Genomic DNA, 23,320 nt, shown 5'->3' with positions numbered 1-23,320 from the left:
TAAATAGAGAGTTATTTTTATTAGCTTCTTGAGAATGCTCATTTTCCTGTACATAGTCAACTTTCCTTTGCCCAAACTTTCCACAATTTCAACTTGCCCTGTTAAGCACATCCTAATTCTGTCTTACCAATATTATTTTCCATTTCTCAATTCTAACTCCTTCCTGTCATTCTTAAAAAGCTCTATCAGTTTTTTTTTTTAATATCAGCTGCGTATGCACACATAGATTTCTGTTGATAGAGCTGTCCAAAACCATTTATCCTTTCATTACCATCTGCCCTTGGCAAGTTGTTTTATTTACCTACCAGCAGCGCTTGTTTTACTAATCAATACATTTTTTGTTCTAATGTCTTTCTATCTCAGAAATACCAGCTCATTATTATTATTTTAATAATATTCCCTAAAGAGGTACCTATTTAATTTATATTCTTCTCCTTAAGTATCCAGATTGTGTCCTCACTATAAAGCATTTTCTTGAATATTGCCCCTTCCTTTACCCTATACTTTACACACACACACACACACACACACACACACACACACACACACACACACACACACACACACACACACATCTTGCTAGATGTAGATAGGTAGGTAGATGATAGATAGATAGATACAGACATAAATAAAGTATGGAGTATACACATACATGAATATTAAGTTAATATATTTACAAAACAAGGTAACATAGATGTGTGCATGCACATATACATATACATACACATATGTTAACCCCTATGATATTTTTCTCCTTGAGGGGAAGGATTGTTTCATTGTTTTTTACTTTGCATGCTCAGCAACTATTAAATGTCCTGACATAACAAAAACTTGATAAATGTCTGTCAATTGATTGATTATTTAACAGGCTGTAGTGAAAGAAGTAAAAGCTGTTGAATTTAAAGGCACAGTACATAGTTCCATGTACTAACTCTGCCACTTCACTAGCTCTATGGATTTGGACTAGAAACCTCCTATCTTTAGGTCTCACATTCTTCATCTATAAACATGATTGGACTAGATAACTGTCAATGTCTTTCTCTCTTGTAAAATTTTAATTCTATGATAATTTCCAAACAAACTAGTATGGTAGTATTCAGTCCTTCATACTGAAAAGCTACCAACACTCATTTCTTTTTTCTCAAAATCAATAAGTATTTATTTATTAGTTATTATGTGTCAGGTTCTGTAATTTTGGCTAATGATACAAGGAAAAAGAAATAGTAGCCCCTACCTTTCTGGAGCTCTCCTTGTGATGGGTGTATGAAACATGCCCAAATCAGAGCATGCCAAGTGGATCCTGCGCAAATTGAAGGTAACTTCACATGGTTAGACAGCATGGTATCAAAAGTTACAAGAACTATGAAAGATCTCATGTATTATATCGTACTTCAGTTGAGTCTTAAAGGAAAACACTGACTCTAAGAGTTAGAGATTGTGAAGGAGTATATTTCAAGTGTAGGGAATATTCAATGCAAAGGTTCAGAAGTGAGAGGTGTAGTATCTCATGCAAGGAAGAGCAATAGGCCCTTTCTATTGGCTAGAGAGCAAAGTGAAGTATAAAATGTAAGAAGGTTGGAAAGGAAGATAGTGGTTATCCTTCAAACTAATAAATAAATCATCAATTCATTTATTCAGCAAGGGTATAAAGTACTTTGCTAAGTAATGGGGATAGAAAAAAGTCCTTACCCTTAAGAAAATCACAGTATAACTGGGCAAAATAACACATTAAAAAGGAAGCTTAGTTTCAGAGAGAAAGGAAAGACTGAAAGTCCAAAGATGCAGTCCCAGGGGGAATGATGAGACCTATTTCCCTTAGGTTATGTTAATAGATAGATTACAGTGTCAGTGGTGCAGAAGAAATAGACACAAAGCAGAGAGAAAATCCCAGTGGTTCTCCATCTCACAGGGAGAAATGGAGTTAGTAACATATTCTACATAAACTATATCTGTCAAGTAGCAGGTATTTGTTCTGGACATATCAAAGATGTGGGAAGATGAAAGAGAAGATTAGTACCTCTCTTGGTTTCCAGTCCTGACAGTCGAGGTTGAAAATATTTAAATGGAAAAAACCCATAATTTCATATTTTATCGTAGAGGCAAGTAAGAAGCACTGGATTTTAATGAATAGTGTATGAGAGGTAGGATTGGCACTGGTAAACCTAAGCTTATGAAAATCACCGTGGCAGGAAAGTGAAAGATAAATTGGAATGGGGAGAGGCTTTAAACGAAACGAACGATTAGAAAGCAATGGCAATAGTCTATGTGATAAGCAATTAAGGTTCTGAATCATGAAGGCAGCTGTGTGAGCAATAGTACATAGGTGTGAGATATTGTACAGAACGAAATTACAGCACTTGACAGTATTTTGATATGTTATTAGTGGCTGAAAGTGAGAAGGCAAAGATGACACTGAAATTGGCAAACCTGGTGGCTGAGAGGACAATAGTCCCCTAGAAAGTAATGCGGAAGTTTGGGAGTAGGGAGGATTATGAGAGAATTAGTTCCATTTTGTATATGCTGAGTTTCAGATTCCTAGGGAACATCCAGTTCAAAATGATCAAAAGTAAGTTGGTGATATTGGACTCAAGATCAGGAGAGAACCTACATATGTATCCTACAATGTAGTGATAGTAGCTTCTTTGCTCTTCCACGAACAAGAAACACCATCCCTCAATTTCAAACATTTTCTTTCCTACCATGGCTAGAATGTTCACCTTCTTCATTTCTGTCTTTTGGTTTCTCTGATTTCCCTCAATGTCCAGCCAAAATATTGCCTTCTATAGAAATCCTATGCAGAACCTCTTTAATTCTATTGCCTACCTTCTATTGATTAGCTCACATTTATCCTGTATAAAGCATGTTTGTGCATAGTTACTTGCATGTTGTCTCCCCCATTAAAGTGAAAACTCCTTGAAATAAGGTGCCGTCTTTCTCCTTTTTGCATTATTATTACTTGGCGTAGTGCCTTGAAGGTGTTGTTATTCAGTTGTTTAGTCATGGCCAACTCTTCATGACCCCTGTGATCATAGGATACCAATTCTTTTTATGAGTTTTCCTTGGCAAAGTTACTGGAGTTATTTGCTGTTTCTTCCTTAACAAAATGTTAAGTGACTTGCCTAGGTCACACAGTAAGTGTCTGAGGTCAAATTTGAACTCAAGTCTTCCTGACTTTAGGCTCAGTGTTCTATGTACTAAGTCACCTAACTGCCAATAGTAGGTGGTTGATAAAGTTTGATTGATTTGATTGACTGACCATATAGATCAGGGAATGATAAACATAGAAAAGATAATTGAATGTATAATAAATAATGAGATCATCAAGTGAACTAGAATAAAAAGGAGCATAAGGTCCAGGAGAGAACCTTAGAAGATATTCAGTCAGTGGGCATGATATGGAGAAAGGAGACTGATCAAATATAGTCTGAGAAGCAGGAGGAAGAACCAGAGACAACAGTCAAAAGAACACAGAAAATAGTCTCCAAAAAAAGGTGGTCAACAACATCAGTGTTTCAGAGAGGTTAAGAAAGTTGAGGATGAAGAAGATACTTTTAGGTTTCTTAATTAAAAGATTCTTTATTCCTTTTCCTTCTCTTCCCTCTTTTCTACTCTTCTGTCTTTATGTCTGCATATCACCAGTACCTGTGGTTTTATTGAAGTGAGAAGTTCCCAATAAGGAAGCTCATTCAACCAATATTTGAAGAGTTATATTGGGTACTGTGATGTTGGGCAGCAAGGTGGTGCAGTGGGTAGAGTACCAAAACTAGAGTCAGGAAGACTCATCTTCCTGATTTCAAATTTGGCTTCAGACACTTACTAGCTGTGAGATCTTGAGCTAGTCACTTAACCATATTTGCCTCAAGTTTCTCCATCTGTAAAAATGAACTGAGAAGAGTATGGCAAGCCATTCCAGTATCTCTTCCAAGAAAATCCCAAATGGGGTCACAAAGAGTCAGGCATGACTGAAACGAATGAACATGAAGAAACTGTTATGTTAAATTTTTTGCCTGGGTTCACATCGCCAGTATTTGTCAGAGGAGGGAAATGGTCCAAGATCATGCTATCTATAAAGTAGGCATCCTCTCCTAATGCGTAATCACAGACAAACTATTTTTAATAAAATGTGAGTATCATTGGCAATATCAATGTAAAGAAAAGAATGAAACCTAGGTTTTCTGACCCAATGTCTAGTGATCTTTCCACTATGCTTCATTGCCTTTCATGGGGTTTGCTTATTCTCTTATGCCTACTGGATAGCTTGCCTATTAATCAGCACCAGTCAAGCCTGTGGCTTATATACATCAAATAAATCTGTGATGCTTACATTTGATGCTGACTCAATCACTCATTGGCATTAGTATGTCTTGTAAACAGGGTCCATTAGTAGAAATGTCTGCAGGTAACCTTGTTTTTGGAGTGACAAACTGGGTATCTGGAAGATGGGAGTTAAAATCATGCCTCAGATAATTGTTTTCTCTATGACCTTGAGAAAGTCATTTATCTTCTTGGTGTCTCAGTTTCCTCATCTCTAAAATTATGGGATTGAACACAATTTCCCCACAAGTCAGTGCTTGCTCTAACTCTATGATCTATGAAAAAAAGTTGTAAATTGAGTACAGATAGCGGTCCATTAATTTTTGGATATGAGAAGAGCCTCTGACGAGTCTCAGAGAAATCAGAGTTCATTTAGTACACCCCCCCACACACATCTGATACATGAGCAAATTGAGACTCATGAAGAGGAAAGGTCCTACTCAATTTCATTCAATAATAAGTAAAAAACAAAACCCAGATTGAATCAAAACCATGGTTTGCCCATTCTGGGACACCACACTGTCCCTCCCGCACTGTTCCTTGCTCACAGAAGGAAGAGCAATGATATAATGATGCTGTTTTCTTGACGAACATTTATCTGCACCAGGCAAGGCATGTGCTGATGGCCTACTTACGAAGATATCACAGCAAAAGCCAAGTACATTGCCCCTGGCCAAAGTGCAAGTCAGCGCGTCCCTTTGCAGGGGAAGAAAAATGAGCTGTCTTCCAGGGAATGTTCCCACACGAGATATCAGAATGTAAATCATCAGTAGGCAGTGATTATGCAGTGCTTTATAGCAGCTTCTTAGGGAAAAATAGCAAGTGCATATCTCACTCTGAAATGATATGCCTGCATGCCATCTCCCCTGGCATAGAAACCTATCAGGGAATCATAATGCCAATTGTCAGAGGGAAATTGGAATGGCCATAAACAATAACTGCAGCTCAATTTCTTTACTATGTATCTGCAGACTAGATGGGACTAGATGTCTATTTGAGCATTGTAAAATGAGGGAATTCAGAAAATCTCTCCTTTCCCCAAATAGCTCCCCCATCTGCTTGCATTGGTGTCCGAAATGCACACAGTTAGATTCACCTGTCTTGATACATGTGATTGATACAGCTTTAGGAACAGAGGTAGAGTCTAGATATGATATGTCATTAAATATGCAAATTATTATTATTATTATTATAGATAAATACTGCTTGTATATTTGCAAAACATTTTGTATATGTTATGTTATTTGGTTATAAATGATAACATCTTCAGGTGGGTGCGATTTTTCCTGCTTTACACATGAGTAAACTGAAGCTGAGAGTAATTAAGTGACTTACCTAAGGACACACAGCCAGTAAATACTGGAGGCACAATTTGAACCCAGGCCTTTTTGGATTTGATGATGACTTTTTATTCATTAACAGTGGGATTCTCTTTTTAATTCAAAGTGTCTGCTTTATTTTTTTTAATTTAAATAAGCGTAATAACCAGAGAGGGATAATACTTTAGCTCTCATATTAATGGGAATTATATGATATATGACTACTTCTGAGTTTTGATGAGTTGGAGAAGTCGTCAAGGAGAGATTTAAGGTGAATTTGAAAGTGAAATAATTATGAAATTTTCTATGGGGAATTATGGAAGAGGACAAATGTTGAACTTGAGCAGAGGAAATTTGGAATGACTTGAGAAGTGGGAAGAGAAAGATTCAACATGAAAGAATTAAAAAGGAACAAATTGAAGGTGATTGATTCACAGAGATGGAAAAGAATCTCAAGAGAAAGAGACGGAGAAGTGGAATGACTTTAAAAGAAGCGAGCAAGAGAATAATTAAATTAGGAAGAAGAGGAGCAGGGTTAAATTGGACAATAATTGTAAAGTATTCAGTGTTGTGCATGGCACAAATTAAGTACCACATATGTGTAACAATGATGACAAGGAGGAGAAAGTAATTTGTACAATAGTATAGTGAAGTAAAACAAGGAAAACAGTAGGTTCTATGATTTTGTGAACATGATCATCTAAACATGGGAATATGTTTTGTTCAACTTCATATGAAAAATTGATTTTATATTTCTTGCCTTCTCAATGGAAGGGAAAGAGGTTGAAGAGAGAGAATTCTGGAACTGAAAATTCTTTTTAAAAAGGAATATTACATGCTATCGCTAAACAGTTTCAAGAAAACTCATACTAGTTAGTTATACGTGACTTTAAAAGAGTAGACTGAGAAAATCATTTTACTTTGAAGACTGTGATGAGTCATCATGTCAGGCCACCTTTGGTTACTGGGTAAAACAAAGACATATAGCCTCTTTGGAGGAAATGGAAATTGCTTTGGAGTAAAAAAAAAAGGATAGATAAAGATGAGCCTTTTCAACTCCACAATTTTTTCTAGAGCTTACTTGACCCTTTATTTTTCCAACTGTTGCCTTAAAAAAATGATATTCATTGCCCAATATATCCCTTCACTGTACCCTGCTCACTAATCCATTCCATATAACATCTTTAAGTTTAAAATAAAATTAAAATTCCTCCAAAACCAATAAATATATCCACTATAGCCAGCAGTATATGCAATGTTTTATAAGCATTATTCTTCATCTCTGCAATGAAGGGAAGGAGGACTAGTTTCTCCAGTATTCTCAAGAACCAGGCTGGGTCATTAAAATTGCACAACATTTTTATTTTTGTTGTTGTTTTAATTTACAGTCTTAGTCACTATGTATATTATGTTTTTGTGTACATCATGTGATCTCACTTCACACATTTTCTATGTTCTTTTGAAATATCCATATTTATCATTGCTTATAACATATTGATATCCTATTAAAATAATGTGTCATTCCCGTTTATCCAATCTTTTCTCTGTAAAGTTAGTTTACCTTCTGAAGCACAACTAGAAAGATAGCTTGGGATGAGTGATAGCTATCCTTGGAAACAAGAACTTAGAATCAAATTGATGTATTTTCTCTGTTATCTGCTAGTTGAGTAGTACTTGGTAAGACCAATAACTTCTCAGTGACTCTCTGAGACTATGAATTGCTGTGAAGGTCGTGACTGCAATTAGTTGAGGGAGTTTTCTCATCTGGGAGTTCTCTATATAAATGTAATCAGAAGTTCAGTTCTCATAGTATCTTGAAGTGATCCTTGGTAGGACAACATAAATGATAATTTGTTTATAAAATAAATTACTAAAAGAGAAATTATATTATCTAGAACAGGAAGATATATTGCTAATCATCTTGTCTGCTTTATTCATTTTTACAGATGATGAAATTGAGGCATAGAGAGAGGAGGTATCATCCCTAAGAAATCTAGCTTACAACACAGGTCCTCTGACTTAAAACCAATGATAAAGTGTGGTAAAACACCTGTGAAAGATCATTATCTTCTCTCAGTAATCCTTTTCCCTTTCTACTTCACCTAAAAGGTGATAAAATGCCTCATTCTTGCCCTTGGTTCATAGTTGACTGATTCCTACTAAACTATGAACTTACAAGAATAACGCAAAATGCTAAGACTTAATATGTTTAACCTTCCAAAAGGTACTTTTTCCTTAAAAGTGAAAGGATTGGAGACAGAAAAGCCTTCAAAAGCCAACTAAGTAATGATAATGGAAAAGAAAGCCCAACAGTCTATAAAGAACTAACATTTTGGAATGATCCCTAGAGGCTATCTCAAAAGCAATCTTCTGATCCTTAACCATTTTAGAGAGTCAAGGCTGGAAACTGGTATCTAACTCTAGCTCAATTGTCCAGTGAGTTACATGACTTTCTTTCTGCTACTTCTATATACTATGAAAACTTCTGTTTAATATTCAATTCATCAGGATTGTTGTAAGAAATTTAAATATTAACATTAACAATTCTTCTCATTTTATTTAATAATGGCTAATATTTATGTGCTACATCTATTATTTGCCAGGCGCTGTGCAAAATCCTTTAGAAATATCTTAGTTGATCCTCACAACCCTTGAAGATAGGTGTTATTTTTATTCCCATTTGACAGGTAAAGAAATACAGACAGATGTTAAATGGGCAAAATACAGTCCACTGCATTTTGAAATGCCTAATTTATCTACCTGGATGCTTGTCAAGAACCTATGAGGCATGCATCATTGTAACTCATTTTCCGAATGAAGAGCCTGAGAGTCTCATGTTTACCATTAGTTAATAGTAGAATTAGGACTTGAATTCTAGAACCAAAGTTCTAGTTTCATCCTCTTCTACAATACCAGGAAATCTTATATTTCTAATGGCTTGAGTACATTAACATCTTTCACATAGATTGATTACTTTCACTCCATTATTAAAAACCATAAAATCTTATCAATTTGGGGAACTTTCTTTTTGCCTTATGTAAGCTTTGATTCCTGTCTATAAGAATAAAACAATTATTTGTGTATGACATTTTTAACAGACCTATCCTGACAGTTGCTTCATTAATTTTCTTCTCAGAGACATTAGAGACAGTGTGGCATAATAAAGAGTGCACTGGCCAATGAGTCAGAAACAACAAATTCCAAGGCCTTGCTCTGATATACAGTCCTCTCCTTGGACAGGCCCCACAAACTCTCAGCATTCAGGCAATTTTCAGAGACTGCAAATTCTGTTCAAGATGACAATCACCTCTTGTAGAAGAAGGTTCTTTGCTACAACAATAAAATATTGGTTGCAGTTCCTATCTCTATACTACTTACCAAGGTTCCATTTAGTTTTAGTTTTCATGGACAAGACCTGACTTGAACCTGGTAGGGGATCCAGTTCTGGGAAGGAAAAACTCATGGAATTTTATTAAGGTAGGGACACGGTTTTGAAAAAAAATGCGACTAAGAAATTGGAAGCTCTAAACACATAGCTTAAGATCTCCTAAAAAATCATCAGGATTTGTAGAAGAGATAGATAGAGATAGGCAGATTTTAAAGAGAAAAGTAAAGAATTAAAAGATTATTCTTCACAATGAGATAGAAACCAGTCATAAAATTTCCCATCCTAACATTCAAAATATGCTGCAGCGTTTCTTCAAAATCCACCCTCTTTTTTCCCATGGTTCCCATCTTTTTCTGTCCAATCTCTTTGCCTGCACTCCTAATCTGTCCCACTTTGACACATTCCCTTATTAATATTTCAGTATCCCTGAAGGAAAAAAAAACATAACATATGCATAAATACATACATAAGAATGCATGTATATATGCATATATGCATATATTATACATGCATACACACAAGCATGCTTTTTTTGTCCTATCTCTTTTTGTTTTCTCACCCTGATCAGCTCTTGTAAGCTTCCTATCTCTTTTTCTTCTTACCTTTCTCTACAAGGTACTTTGCCAGTTACTGGCAATTTAAAATTAAATTATAACACAGTCCCTGCCAAGCAGGAGCTTACACTCTAATATGAAGATGAGACATGTTGTAATAATAAAGCTTTTCTATTCTGATTTAAGACTTAGAAAACACTGTCTTATCTCACACTATTAGTGACAACTCCATGTGGCAGTTAAGTACATAGTAACTGCCAAAGTACCTTGCACAAATCAAGGACATAAGAATCTATTAAGAGCCTACTATGTGTCAGGTATTGTGCTAAGCACTTTATACTACTATTATCATTAATATCATTATCATCATCACTATCTCCTTTTTACATTTGAGGAAACTGAGTTAGCCAGAGGTTAAGTGACATGCCTAGGATTACATGGATAATAAGTGTTTGAGGTCAAATTTAAACTCAGGTTTTCCTGGCTCCATGCCTACTGCTGTGCAACCTAGGACTCACAACTGTGATTTTATCTCACTCTTGCTCTGTGTTGCCATCTTCTCCATTTTGTCTCAAGAAAGTTGTTCTCTTTTTCCATTCCCAAGTAATGGATTTGTTAAAGCCATACTTGCTCATTGGCATATGGAGAACTCAGAGCAGCTTGGTCTCCATGGGAGGCAGAAGATTAGGTAGGAAACTCTTTAGCAAATAGAAAAAAAAATCTTGCCCAGAAAGAAGGGCAATGTGTTAAAAGGAAATAAAAATTGTCTGAAGCATTTCTCAAGTATTCAGAGGGTGGTATTAGAACAAGTGCAGTTCAGAGTAACATTCAAGGTCCAGGGATCTTTCCTACCCTATTTCAGCACGACATGATTATAGAATGTTTGGAGATTAGAGAATAAACACCTTGTACAATTCAACCAAGGACAATCTGATTACTAAAGGAAAGCAAGAATGTACAATAGAGATAAAAGGGGAAAAATACTCAAGTGGCGATACTTTACAAATAGGCATGCCATCTTCTCTTTTTTGGACAATACAAGCCTATTTTCCAGGAAGGAATATTTATCACTATGATACCAGTAGGGAAAGATGGTCTAGAATCATGGCATGGAAATTGATTTTATTTATTTTTATGCAATTGTATGGAAAGACAATGCCTGATGAATGTAAATGGAGCTCTCTAGTTCTCTGTGTGCAGGGAAAAATGGTTACCAAGATAGTTACAAAATATTCTCCACTTTGGTGTTTTTTCCTTTACAATTGCATTCTTTGACTATTTCTGGGAAATAACCCCAAGCAAAATTGACTCCAAACCCACAAGCTGAATGAATGTGAGGTATGTATTCTTTTAATGAAAACCAGAAAAAACTAAAAATACAAAATCGGGAAACCTAAGGTTTATTCCTAAGGAGTCCATATATCATAAAATTTTTGTACTGATAAAAGCTTTTCTCAAAGAGCAACAGTAACGTCTTTTTAATGCCAGTTTTTCATCATCATTATCAGCATGAACATTACCAAATCCAAGAATTTTTTTTTCCAATTTTTCCTGACTATGATATTGCAGCAAATACTACTAGTATCTCTTTCTTGGAAACCATTGATTTCTACCAATTATCTTCAATCTCTCTGACACTTTTGTCTATGTAACTTGTTTTCATTCCTCTTATACCACAAAGGTATGTGTTTCTGAAGGTTCTGAATTCCATTTTTCTTTTTAAAAATTTCCTAATAGCTAATTAATAATAGCTAGCACTCACAAACTGTCTTTAGATTTTCAAGGTACTTTACATATCTTCTCTCATTAGATACTCATAAGTTTTTAAGATGAATACTATCAATATCCTCATTTTACAGAGAAGTTAACTGAGGATGGCAGAAGTTAAGTGATTTCCTTGACATCACACAACTAGTAAACGGATAAGACAGATTCTGACGTTGTTTTCCTATCTAAGTTCAATGCTGTATTCATGGTGCCACCTAGTTACCCTTAATGGTTAGCATTTATACAGCACTTCAAAGTTTATCAATAAACTCTGCCTGTGTTTTGTCCTCTCTTTCCAACAAGTTCAATTCAATAAGGAAAGCCATATTTTTCGTGCATGAAGTACCCTACTAAGTGCTTTTTTTTTTTTTTTTTACAGGAAAGCATCATTTTTGGATCTAAAGGATTCAACAAGAGGGAGATTAAGACAAAGCAGGACCAGGGACTGAGACAGATGTCCAGAGGAAAAAACAAAGGGGCAACAGCAGATTCTGTTTCTGAGGAAGGAGGGGATAAACCAAGAGCTGGGGGCATTTGGTCTGTAGGAAAGTGGGAAGAAAATATGAAAAAAGAGGGGAGTTTTGTTCCCTGCATGGTGCCCTAGTACTGCCAGGTCGGAGGGAAGGTGGAATGGTCATGTCACTCACCCTCAACCATACAGAACAGAAGGTGACACTCTGCGTCACAAGCCCCCATGATAAGAAAGGTTTGTCTAAGTTCCCTCTTCCTGCCGAGGGCCACAGTTGGTCTCCTCAGGAGACCTTGGAGGTTGGTATCTTCCATTTCTCTCTCCCATTCTCCCCTCAGGGTCCCCAAGGGCATTTTTCCAGGGTCAGTCTCTGGAAAAAATGTTTGCTAAATTCATAGGTGCTGATCATGATGGCACAAGAGGGGGATGCTTTGAAGATCCGTGGGAGGAAGCCTGCAAAGGGTCCGCTGGCCCCAGACTCAGATTGAATTCGTCGGAGCAGAAGCCAGGTGGAAGGGAAACGTGGGGATGTCACTCTCAAGGCTCCCACACTTCCCAGCTCCATCTGACGCTGTTTTCACCACGTCAAAAGGCAGTGTGAGCACAGTGGCCACTGTTCCTGAGAAAGCTCCAGCCACAAAGCTGATACTGACTGAAGTTCGGTCCTTGGATGCCATCTTGCATAGCCACGTCTTCGCTAACTCATAGTTAAACCAGTACAAGCCTGAAAAAGGCACATCCCTCAATGCAGTGGCACCCCAGCCAAGCCACAGAGAGCGCCAGCCACCTTGGGATACTGCTGCCCTGACTCAGGCCCCAAGTTCACGGTAGGACAGATGCTGGGCCTGAAGTTTTGCTCTCACTAGCTCCAGGGGGCTGATCACAGTCGCGGTGCCCAATCGGGCCATAGCTCCTGCCACCATGGGTGCATAAAGGTCTGAAGTAACAGCTCGGCTACATAAGAAACCCTTAAGTTGGTCATAGGTGGTAAAGTAAATGGCGGTGGCGGGCACTGTCATCACTAGAGTTGCAGGAAGGCCACTCCACAAGGTCCTGGCACCTTCGCGCCTAATAATGTTCACAAAGGCATCCATGGTGCCTGTGAAGTAGGCGGGATGTTGGCACCAGACAGTACATCGAGACCCATTCTGACACAGATAGAGGGGCTCTAGAATGCCATTGCGGTAAAGCATACATTTCTATTTAGTACAGGGGATGCTCCAGGATCCCTGGGACTGTGCCAGCCCACTGGTGGGACTGGAGTCGGACCTTTACCACATCCAGGGGGGTCATAAAAATGGAGGTAAAAAGGTCCCCCGTGCCTGATGCCACCATCTGCTGCAGGGGACTAGTGCCCCCAGGTGCCTTCTTTGCCATGACACTGTCTCTTGCCTGCCCCAGGCCCACGGGGGCTCCGCGTCCTCGAGCCGCCGCCTCCGCCGGGCGAGGTCACTGCCACTCTGGGAGTGGGGCCCGTGGCTCTGGACGCCCCGCTTCTGCCAGCTCTCGCTCCCCGCACCAGGCTCCCGACCGCGGGGCTCCCGCCTCCTCACTAAGTGCTTTTTCAAAAATTATAAAAAGAATTTGCATTCTACTCCTCTGTCCTATTTTCCCCCTATTCTCTTTAATACTCTTCACCTTTTGGCTCAGTGGGTTAGAGTGTTGGACTTGATGTCAGGAAAATCTGAGTTCAAATTTTCCCTTAAAAACTTATTACCTGGATGAGCTGGTTCAATTTGTTACCTGTCCAGTGAAGGGATTAAACTCCATTGTCTACTGTTTCTGGCTCTAAATCTATACTTCTATGATTTATATCATTCAATTTATATAATTCTGGTTTATTTATGTATAATGTATTTAATTTATATGATTTAAATTTTTTAAGTACTTTTTGCATTCATTATTGCATCAGATCCATATACTAAGTCTTGTATTTAGAATAGGGGCCAGGAGTTGGAAGAGCGGAATGCTCTAGCTAATTTTAATTCGTTTTGCCATGGAGGAGGCCACTGTTGCATTTTCAGTGTGAGCGTTTGCACCACAGAAATGAAAACACAAAATAGAACTTCATCAATATTTTATGGATTATCTAGACTTAATAAAATAATAATGGAAATTAATCTAAAAGTGAATGCATGTGCATACAACCACTTCCAAGTCAGTTAAATATTTGGAAGCACATACCTATCTTAAATCTATCAATATTACTTGAAGGCAACAGGAATGCAGTAGAAGGTTCAAGAAATGACATCACCAGGAGACTGGAAACCTAGTAACTGTAGGCTAACAGCAGTAGCAGCAACAACAATTAATAACAATAAAAACAACCATAATAGTTCACCTTTATGTAGGGCTATAAGGTCTACAAATTGCTTTATATCCATTATCCCATTTGAGGATCATAATACCCCTAATCTTGAGCCATTTTGAAAGCTGGAAAAGGTGTCAGTGTTTTTCAGGTTCTACCTGATCATTGTAAAGTTGAAGTATAGAAGATTAAGGAACCTGCCCATGGTCACTAAGTGTATCCGTAAGCACCCCACCATACACAGGGGGGCCTGCTATCACAGGTTCTGAGATCTGCAATCATAAAAATGAAAGGAAACTTTTCAGGAATTAACAATCACTTTAATTAAGCACATGTATCATTCCTTTAATCAAGCACACATATCACTCATGTAATTCAGGGGAGTCAGCACCCTGAACTTCAGAGAAAATACAGAGAAATCAAAAGATCAACAGATATGGCTTCCTCTGTCTGAACTCAACAGACAGTTGGATCTCAACTCTCTGATCATAGTTACCAGAGAGGGAAGCACAGACATCTGGGTCTTCAAAGCTGGCAGGGAGGCAGGAGGTTCCTTTAGAGGCTTCCTAGAGTCCTCATCTGGCCAAAGAAATACTTCAGTAAGCTCCAAAGTAATCAAGAGACATAGCTTCCTCTGCCTGACTATAATTCAACAGACAGGTACAGCTGTCTGACTATAGTTACCAAAGAGAGAAGCACTAACATCTGAGTTTTCAAAGCTGGGGGGCTCCTCAAAGCTGCTTCCCAGCGTCCTCATCTGGCACTCAAACCTTCTTAAAAGTCTAAACCCCAAAGTAAAACCTCACCTTCAGAGTATTTATACACTTTTTAGAGCCAGAGGGCATAACCCTCTGACCCAGTGCTTGAATATAAAAAAACAACAGGTACTTGGGACCCTCCTACAAAATAACTTCCCTAATCAAGCTTCCCGCAATGGGCAAGCCCATCAATGGATGGGAAAGATCTTCTTTAATCACATTATTCAATCAGAGGCACTTTTAGTAAAAACAAATACAGAAAAAGATCCTAATTTGATTGCCATCATAGAAAGTAGCAGGGCTGGTACTCAAGCTACAGTCCCAGGAATCCAAGTTTATCAAAATTTCCATTGGATCATGCTGCCTCTAGGTATTCCCTAAATGACTTTTTTTCTGCTTTATTCCTCTAGATTTCTCTGTTTATTCTCCAAAGGTATGCCTTGTCTATCACCATAATTATGTCTTTGCTAATTCTTCTACGTGGAATGCTTACCGTCATTGTCATTTTCATTATTAACCTCTTGATCCTTCAAAGCACAGCTCTACTGCTGTCCCTTTTATAAAGCCTTCACTCTTAAAATACCTAATAAAATCTCAGAGTTAATTCCTATTATTTGATGAATCTCTTTTACTGTTCAGCTCTAGAATCAGATGAATGTTTCCAGATTTCTCCAGTTTCATGAATTTTAGCAAATATCTAGCTTAATGCAAATAGTATATAGTTAAGGAAGAGATACAAAGGGAGTGAATGATTTTGCAAATTTCTATTTCAATGGCAATTTTTTTTATAAATAAGGAAGAAAAGGCATAGAGCAAATTATTTCCTTGAGGTATATTTAAGGGAATAAATAGACTAGTTCCCAGGACTCCTGACTTTCAGACTAAAGTCCTTTCCAAGCAACTTGCTTGAAGAAAAAAAAATAGTTATGAGTATGGAGAGAGGTAACACTAAAACTCAAATCCCCTGTCTGATACTTACTTGCTGGAAGACCATGGACAAATGATTTAATCTCACAGAGCTTCTTTTCATTCTATGTAAAATAGGGATAACAATCCCCAGGATGCCTTCATCATGAGGTATCTCATGTATTGATTAGAGAATAAAGAATATTAATGTGTGATTCAAATGTCAAATTGTATCACACTACCATCATACAGAAGCAATAAAATCAGCAGGGGAGGTGAGGGCACTGAATATTTAAATTATGTCAGTGAATAGTGTAAATGGAGAAGTCAACATAGGGACAAACATGGTTCTTCAAATTCTTAAGAAGTTTGTAGTTGACCCCAAATTAGAACTTAAAAACAGGATGGTGATCTGCATAATTTCTGTACCTTCCTTTATCCCCACAAAGCAAACGCGCACACACACACACACACACCACACACACACACACACCACACACACACACACATACACACACCACACACACACACACACACACTTGATCAAAGTTATTGAAATGATGAAAATGAAATTACTATTACTGTTATTTTTTTCTCCACGTCTATATGAACTACATAGATGATTGCCTCAAATTTTTACATTGTTTTGCTTATAGATTGGGGTTTGTTGAACGTTGAATAATCCAGACCCGCTAGGTTCATTTCTTTACTCCACCTAACAAGAGTCCTAGACAGAACTGATACTAGAGAATGCTTCTTGAATATCAATGTTATAACCTTCTCAAGGGTAAGATGCAAATGTAGAGAATGAGAGGGCTGAGTTTTGCATTTTGATCTCTAATTAAAATGGAAATGCATTAAATCACATGCAACTGAGCATCTCCCTCATGACCAGGCATCTAAAGAATGTAGATAGTTTAACACAAGATTCCTTTCCCATAGTATTGCATTGTTATACAGTCACCAAACAAGCTTTCTCAACCAGTCATTTCAGATAAAAGCATATAAATGAGTTTTAAGTCCTCTAGTTTTTGGCCAAATAACATATAGCTATTCTCAAAGACAGTTTGAGTGGGAAATCAGCAATTTAGGAAGAAGGAATGACAATTTATGTGCTTTAGATTTTTAACAGTTACACAGACAGTGTCTTTTAAATAAGATCTATGTCCAAATATCTGCCAGTTCATAGATTTAGAGCTGAAAGGAAGCTTACAGGCCACTGATTCCAGCTCCCTCATTTTACAGAAAAGGGAACTGAGAATAAGAGCTGAAGTGACTTACTTAAGGTCATGAAAACATAGCAACTAGTATATATGTGTACTATAAGGTGTACAAAATGTTTGACATACTATTTCATTTCAGTTCTCATAACAACCCCATAAGATAGGTGGTATTGTTATCATCCCAATTTTAAATATGACAAATTGTGACTGAGAAAATTTCTGTGATTTCCCTGGGGATGAACAGGTAGTCAGAATCTAAGGGAAGATTTGAATTACTGCCATTGACCTAGGTTTCTTATTATCTTTCTTCCTAGCCCAGCACCTATAGGTGATTAATAAATCTTTACCGAAATACTCCCTAAATTCATGGGTTGTTAGCATGGACAGGAAAGGGATGAGAAAAGTCTGGAGCTCCTCAGTCAGTACATGTGGAAAGCAGATTGAAGTCAGGTGTTCCTGACCCTCTGTCTGGAATTTTATTTACACCACCCAACCTAATTCATCAGAAAGTAAGTTCGCTAAGGAGTAAGGATTTTTTTCATTCTTTGTACTTTTACCCACAGTGCCTAGCACAGTGTCTAACATGTAGATAATTTTTAATAAACACTTTTCATTGATTCACACAATTTGCCCTTTTAATATAGATAGCAATTCATCCACACCTCTCCATCCCATGTAATTCTCAATCAGATTTTTATCCATTGTCCTGAATTCTTATGCATTCCAGTGATGATTGATGGATTTTTATTGACTATCCTCATCCTTGCCATGTGCGATTTTCTTTTTACTCATGGAAGAAGAATAAGAAAAAAGATCTGCTCAAGCACGTCTTTATTGAATCCTTACTTGGCTTCTCCTATATAATAGTGGTTTTCGCAGTGGCAACCTGCTTGTCTCCAGCATACAACTCTCCATTGAATTTTGTGTGATCTCAAGTTAATTTTTCATAGATAATGCTGTTTCATGACAAAAAGCCAGTTACTATTCCTGAAAGAGAATGAGCAATACAGGAGAATAGGCAACAATGAAAAATATTTATACAAATTTGCTTTAATACATTTTTATTTCGTTAACAAATGTTTGAATTCCAATCAATTCAGATAGAGTTTATTTTAATTAATCCATTTTTCCCCTTATTTTTATTCATTCTCCTGTCATCATTTTATTCTTTCTAATTACCTTGCTGTATGAAATACTCATGGCTATCCATTGCATTAGGAAGGCAGCTTTCTTGAATTATAAACCCAGCATATATTCTTTCCCATATCATCATGTAAGATATCTCCTCCAACTATGTGAAGACTCCCCCTAGTAGAATGGGTAGACAAAAACAATTTATTGTGATTGACATGAAGGAGATTGAAGCAAATGCTCTGGAGAGTTTAGAGGTTGGTCAGACATTGAAGATGCCAAGGTCATCCATTTCATCCTGGGCTGTCATCAGTCATCCCAATTTTTGCTTTGGCACTGACCTTCAATTACTCTTTAAGAGAGACTGGGAGTGCCAATTATGGGTAACTGTACCTCACTTAAATCCAATTTGTCTGCAGGTCAAGACATTACTCATCATCCACTATTTTGCCATAAAATCATAACTTCATTGGTCCTCTTTGAAAACAGCAATAATAATGTCCTCAACCTCAAAAGATTAGGACTGTTGTGGAATGTTTCTTGGTTCACAGAATCATAATAGAGAGGTGAAAGGGATCTTTGGAATCACCTAATTCAAAAGCCTCATTTTACATGTAAGAAAACTGAAGCTTATTAAAATTAAATGATTACCTAAGACCATGAATCTAGTAAGCAGTGGACTTAGAAACGTCACTCAGGTTACTTAAATAATTCTCTCTTACTCTACCGACGATGAAATTATTAAAAACGTGTTTTGACATTTCATTTAAAAACGAAAATTGTACCACCTTCATTAGCTAGATGGCATATAAGATATCATCTGAGGACATGTGTAGATGTAAATTACATCTTTTCAGAATCCTTTCAAGGATAGTTGTTCCCCAAAAAAGAAAAAAAACCCTACCAAGACTGATTGGATTTAAACCAACATCTCCCATTCCCATCACCACCCACACCCACACCCACACCCACACCCATGCACACACATGTACATACATGCATTTTCTCTATCAGGAGATTTGGTGTGTTTGTGTTTCCATGCAAATGAATCTGAGGAGAAAAATTAAAAATAATCTTTAAATGGAACCACTTCCATTTATTATGATCCACCTCAATCCCTTGCTTATATTAATTTTTTTTTTTGTTTTGAAATGAACATGTAATAAATTGATCATTTTCAGATGTTGAGTAGATCAGAAGACTGTATGTGAAATGGCAAATGTATATTATTATCTCATCTTGGGGAAAAAAAAGGATAACTCAATCCTTTTCTCCAAATCCATGTCTTTTAAGTTCCATATGGACTGCAACAGACTATTTAAGGCATTGAAAAAGACCATAGGTAAATGTGCACAAACAACTGAGGTAAAGGAAAAGGTGGTCAAAGGTGATTTTAAATGAAATGGACCTAAAAATGCCCATAAAGTCTTCAAACACAGTGATTAGAAGAATCTTGATAGAATGAAGAGGAATATGTTAAGAGGCATTTGATGTTAATCTTGAGAAAGTACTGAAATTAGACACCAAGGACTGACTCATTTGATACTTGAACAAGTTGCTTTCTCTCACTTTCTTATGCTCAAACTAAGAGCTGATAAAGCTCCCTTACTGGTTCACTTTTATTTTACTTTTACTAAAGAATATTTTGTTCAAATATATATGAATTATAAACACACATTTACCTAAGAATTGATTTATAAATCTTCCTGAATAGTACCTCAGTTCAGTTCCTATATAACAAAATCTCACTAATTCACAAGTCCAAAACTCCCTTTAGATGAGGTCTCAGGGTTTCTCTGTTGGGCTAACTGGCTACACAGCTGTAATGTAATCCTAACTCTAAGGTAGCCATGTCTTTATTTCTGGTCTAATAAGGGTTCCTGTCATTAAAATTGAAAAGGAACAATGAAACAAAGACAAAACCCAAACCTCAATTCTTAGGGATATTGGGTAAAAAAGAGAAGAAAGGAAAGATATGCCTTATTCCATTCAATCAGTGCATGGGGCCCTGTTATGAATGAACATCACATCTCCCCCTTCTCCCCTACTTTTCTGTAGCGTAAAATAAAATTTCATGGTGAATTCAATGTGCATGTTATTCCCTCCTTAAGGCAAATGTAAAATTCACTTTTTCCCTCTCACCTCCCCTCTCTTCCCTTACATTGTAAAAGTTTTTTATCCCTCTTTTATGAGAGAGATAATTTTCCCCATTCTATTTTTTCCTTTCTTCTCCAAATACATTCCTATCTCACTCCTTAATTTTATTTTTTGCATATCATCCCTTCCTATTCCACTCACCCTGTGCCCTCTGTCTATATGTATACAGTCCCTTCAACTACCCTAGTACTGAGAAAAGTCTCAGCAGTTATAAATATTATCTTTCCATGTAGGAATATAAACAGTTCAACTTTAATAAGTCCCTTATGATTTCTCTTTCCTGTTTAGCTTTACATGCTTCTTTTGATTCTTGTGTCTGAAAGTCAAATATTCTATTCAGCTCTGTTCTTTTCATCAAGAATACTTGAAAGGAGGAGGAGAAGAAGGTGAAGAAGAAGAAGAAGAAGAAGAAGAAGAAGAAGAAGAAGAGGAGGAGGAGGAGGAGTAAGAGGAGGAGAGGAGGAGAAGGAGAAGGAGGGGAAGAGGAGAAGGAGAAGAAGAAGGAGGAGGAGAAAAAAGAAGAAAGAATATCTATTTAAAATAAAAAGAAGATAGATAATTTATTTTAACAAAAACACATTAGTTAAATTTTCCTGAAATTCACCATCTTTCACAATATTTTAAGGGGACAAATTTGGGAACTGGCTAAGGTCAATAAAACAAAAAAAAATCATTTTATAGATAACTAAGAGACACACATACCCACAAAAAGAGAGGGAAAATCCAAAATAATACAAAACTGTAAAAAAGATCTTAATCTCTTCAACATTTTGCTGAAAATTTATGGTAACAGTAGACAAATTTATGAGACAACATAGATTCAATTACACAAACTGAAATATTTTTCACAAAGACAAATGAATGTATTACAATTTTAAAAAGCCCAATTAAAGAAAACAATATTTTAAGCTTCTCTGATATAAGTCTAATATCCAAATATTTTAAGGAATTGATATGAACCTAAAGAAGAAGAACAATTTTCTCAGGATAAGCGGTCAATATATACAAAGAACTTGGAAATGTAGAAATATAGATCATTAGAATCCACGTAGAAAAATTGACTTGCTGAATGCAAATTAAAACAGTTCAACAATAGTACTTTATATAATTTTTTAAGAAAAAAGTGTCAATTGATCCCCTCACTTGTGAATTTTGTAGCAGGACTGAGCTTGATTTGAGAGGGCAAAGTTGCTCAAAAAATCCATCTATATGTCCCACATGAGACTATATGTACGTCTATCCTAGGCATCTTGGGTCATGTTCTCTTATATCTGCCATCTATATGGCCACTCCTCTCCTTTTTTCTCCCTTTTACTTTTGTCATAGAAATCATATCAATATTACCATCACCTTTGGAAAGAGACTTGACAACGGAATTCCCTATGTCTCCACACACAATCCCTGTGACTCCTCAGACTCCTCCTCACTAAACAAAGCATGTATTTTCTCCTATTAGTATTTAAGTTACTTGATATTGGCTCTTACTTCATGTTTGACTTTGCATTCCCAGTATCTAGTATACTGTCTGATAAATAGTAGGCACTTAATAATGCTTTTATAGTCATTCATATAGTCAAATCAACACTGGAAGGATTATGTAAAGACAGATGCACTAATTCATTGGTGGTGACAAAGTTAATGTTCTTATTTCTGCTGGAAAACAATTTTGAATTGTGTTAAAAAGATATGAAATTATTCACACTCTGTGGTCTAGTTATCACATTTCTGAATTTATAAGGAAGCCAATGGAAAAGGATTCCTTTTTATGTGAAAATATTAATAGAATCATTTTCTGTAACAGAAAAAAATGTTAAACTTTTCAACCAAAACAAGGGGAATGAATGAACAATTTGTGACACTGTGTTGATGGTGTATTTTTGCTGGTTGTTACTGTAATTTTGCTTCTTAATGGGAAGATCTCTCCCATTCATTAATGGGCCTATATGACCTGTCTAGATTACATAGAAGTCTGAGTCACATGGAACCTGTGGTGAGAGGAGCTGACTAAATAGGTAGAATAGGAAGAGGCAGAGCTACAGCAGAACTTAGAGGGAGTGAGAGCAGTTAGGTCAGAGAGACAGAGGACATAGGCAAATAGACAGCTAGGCTCATGAGTACTTTTTTTTGTTGTTTTTTGTTTTTTGTTTTTTTGTTGGAAGGTCCCAGCATCGGGTGGAGTGAGGTTTTGGAATGACTTTGTCCCCTGCGTGCTAAATTGTATTGACTTCTTGGTTCCTATGATGGATTTGGCTTTCTGGTTTGGGGATTTGGCTTTCTGGTGTTTTTTGTCTTCCTTATAAATGGAGAATCTGTGCTACTTTGCGACTGAGAACTATGCCAACATATTCATAGTCACCACCAGTGCTGTGAATATTGTCTTGGCAATACAGACACATGCAAAGAAATATTATTCTCTCCTAAGGAATGCTGATTATAAAGAAGTCTGATAAACACAAATACATATACGGATTTATGTAGATGAAGAAAGAAAATATGCACAGCAACTATAAAAATGTAAAAGAAGAAGATACTATAAGGCAATAAGTCAAATGAAGTGGTGAATGGTTATTGTTGACTATTAAATTAAAATAGATATTTTCCTCCTCTGCAAAGAACCCACAACTCCCATTGATTATGTTGCAGATTAATTCTTCACAATCCCTGTGCTGCTCTTTCTCATGTTAATGTAAAATCTCCCTAGATTTGGGTTCGTAGTTTCTATTCATAGACTCTATAAACATAGAGTCCACATTTCTTTCTTATGATGAAAGACATTTGTGCCTCTTCACCCTTGGGACCATATTACCTAAAGTTCAAGATCTCTTTCTAAGATGTCTTCCCCCTGAACAGAATTCATTTTTACATATTAGTTTAGGAGACATCTACATAGAGGATATGGATATAAAGTTTTAGTGAATGACATTAAAAAGTAATTACAGGGTGAGGAAGAGGAGTACAAAGGGTGCAGAGGAAGGGAGGAGTAGATTGGGGTAAATTATCTTACATGAAAAGGCAAGAAAGTTCTA

At 36.7% G+C, this 23,320-nt stretch overlaps 1 pseudogene; it reads right to left on the bottom strand.

The window, feature by feature from the left end:
- Positions 1-12,082: 12,082 nt before the first annotated feature.
- On the bottom strand, positions 12,083-13,228 carry LOC140528621 (mitochondrial glutathione transporter SLC25A39 pseudogene; annotated as a pseudogene).
- Between the last annotated feature and the right edge of the window lie 10,092 nt (positions 13,229-23,320).

This window comes from Notamacropus eugenii, chromosome 1 (genome assembly GCF_028372415.1).
Source record: "Notamacropus eugenii isolate mMacEug1 chromosome 1, mMacEug1.pri_v2, whole genome shotgun sequence".
Lineage (NCBI taxonomy): Eukaryota > Metazoa > Chordata > Mammalia > Diprotodontia > Macropodidae > Notamacropus > Notamacropus eugenii.
This window is presented reverse-complemented; position numbering and strand designations above follow the sequence as displayed.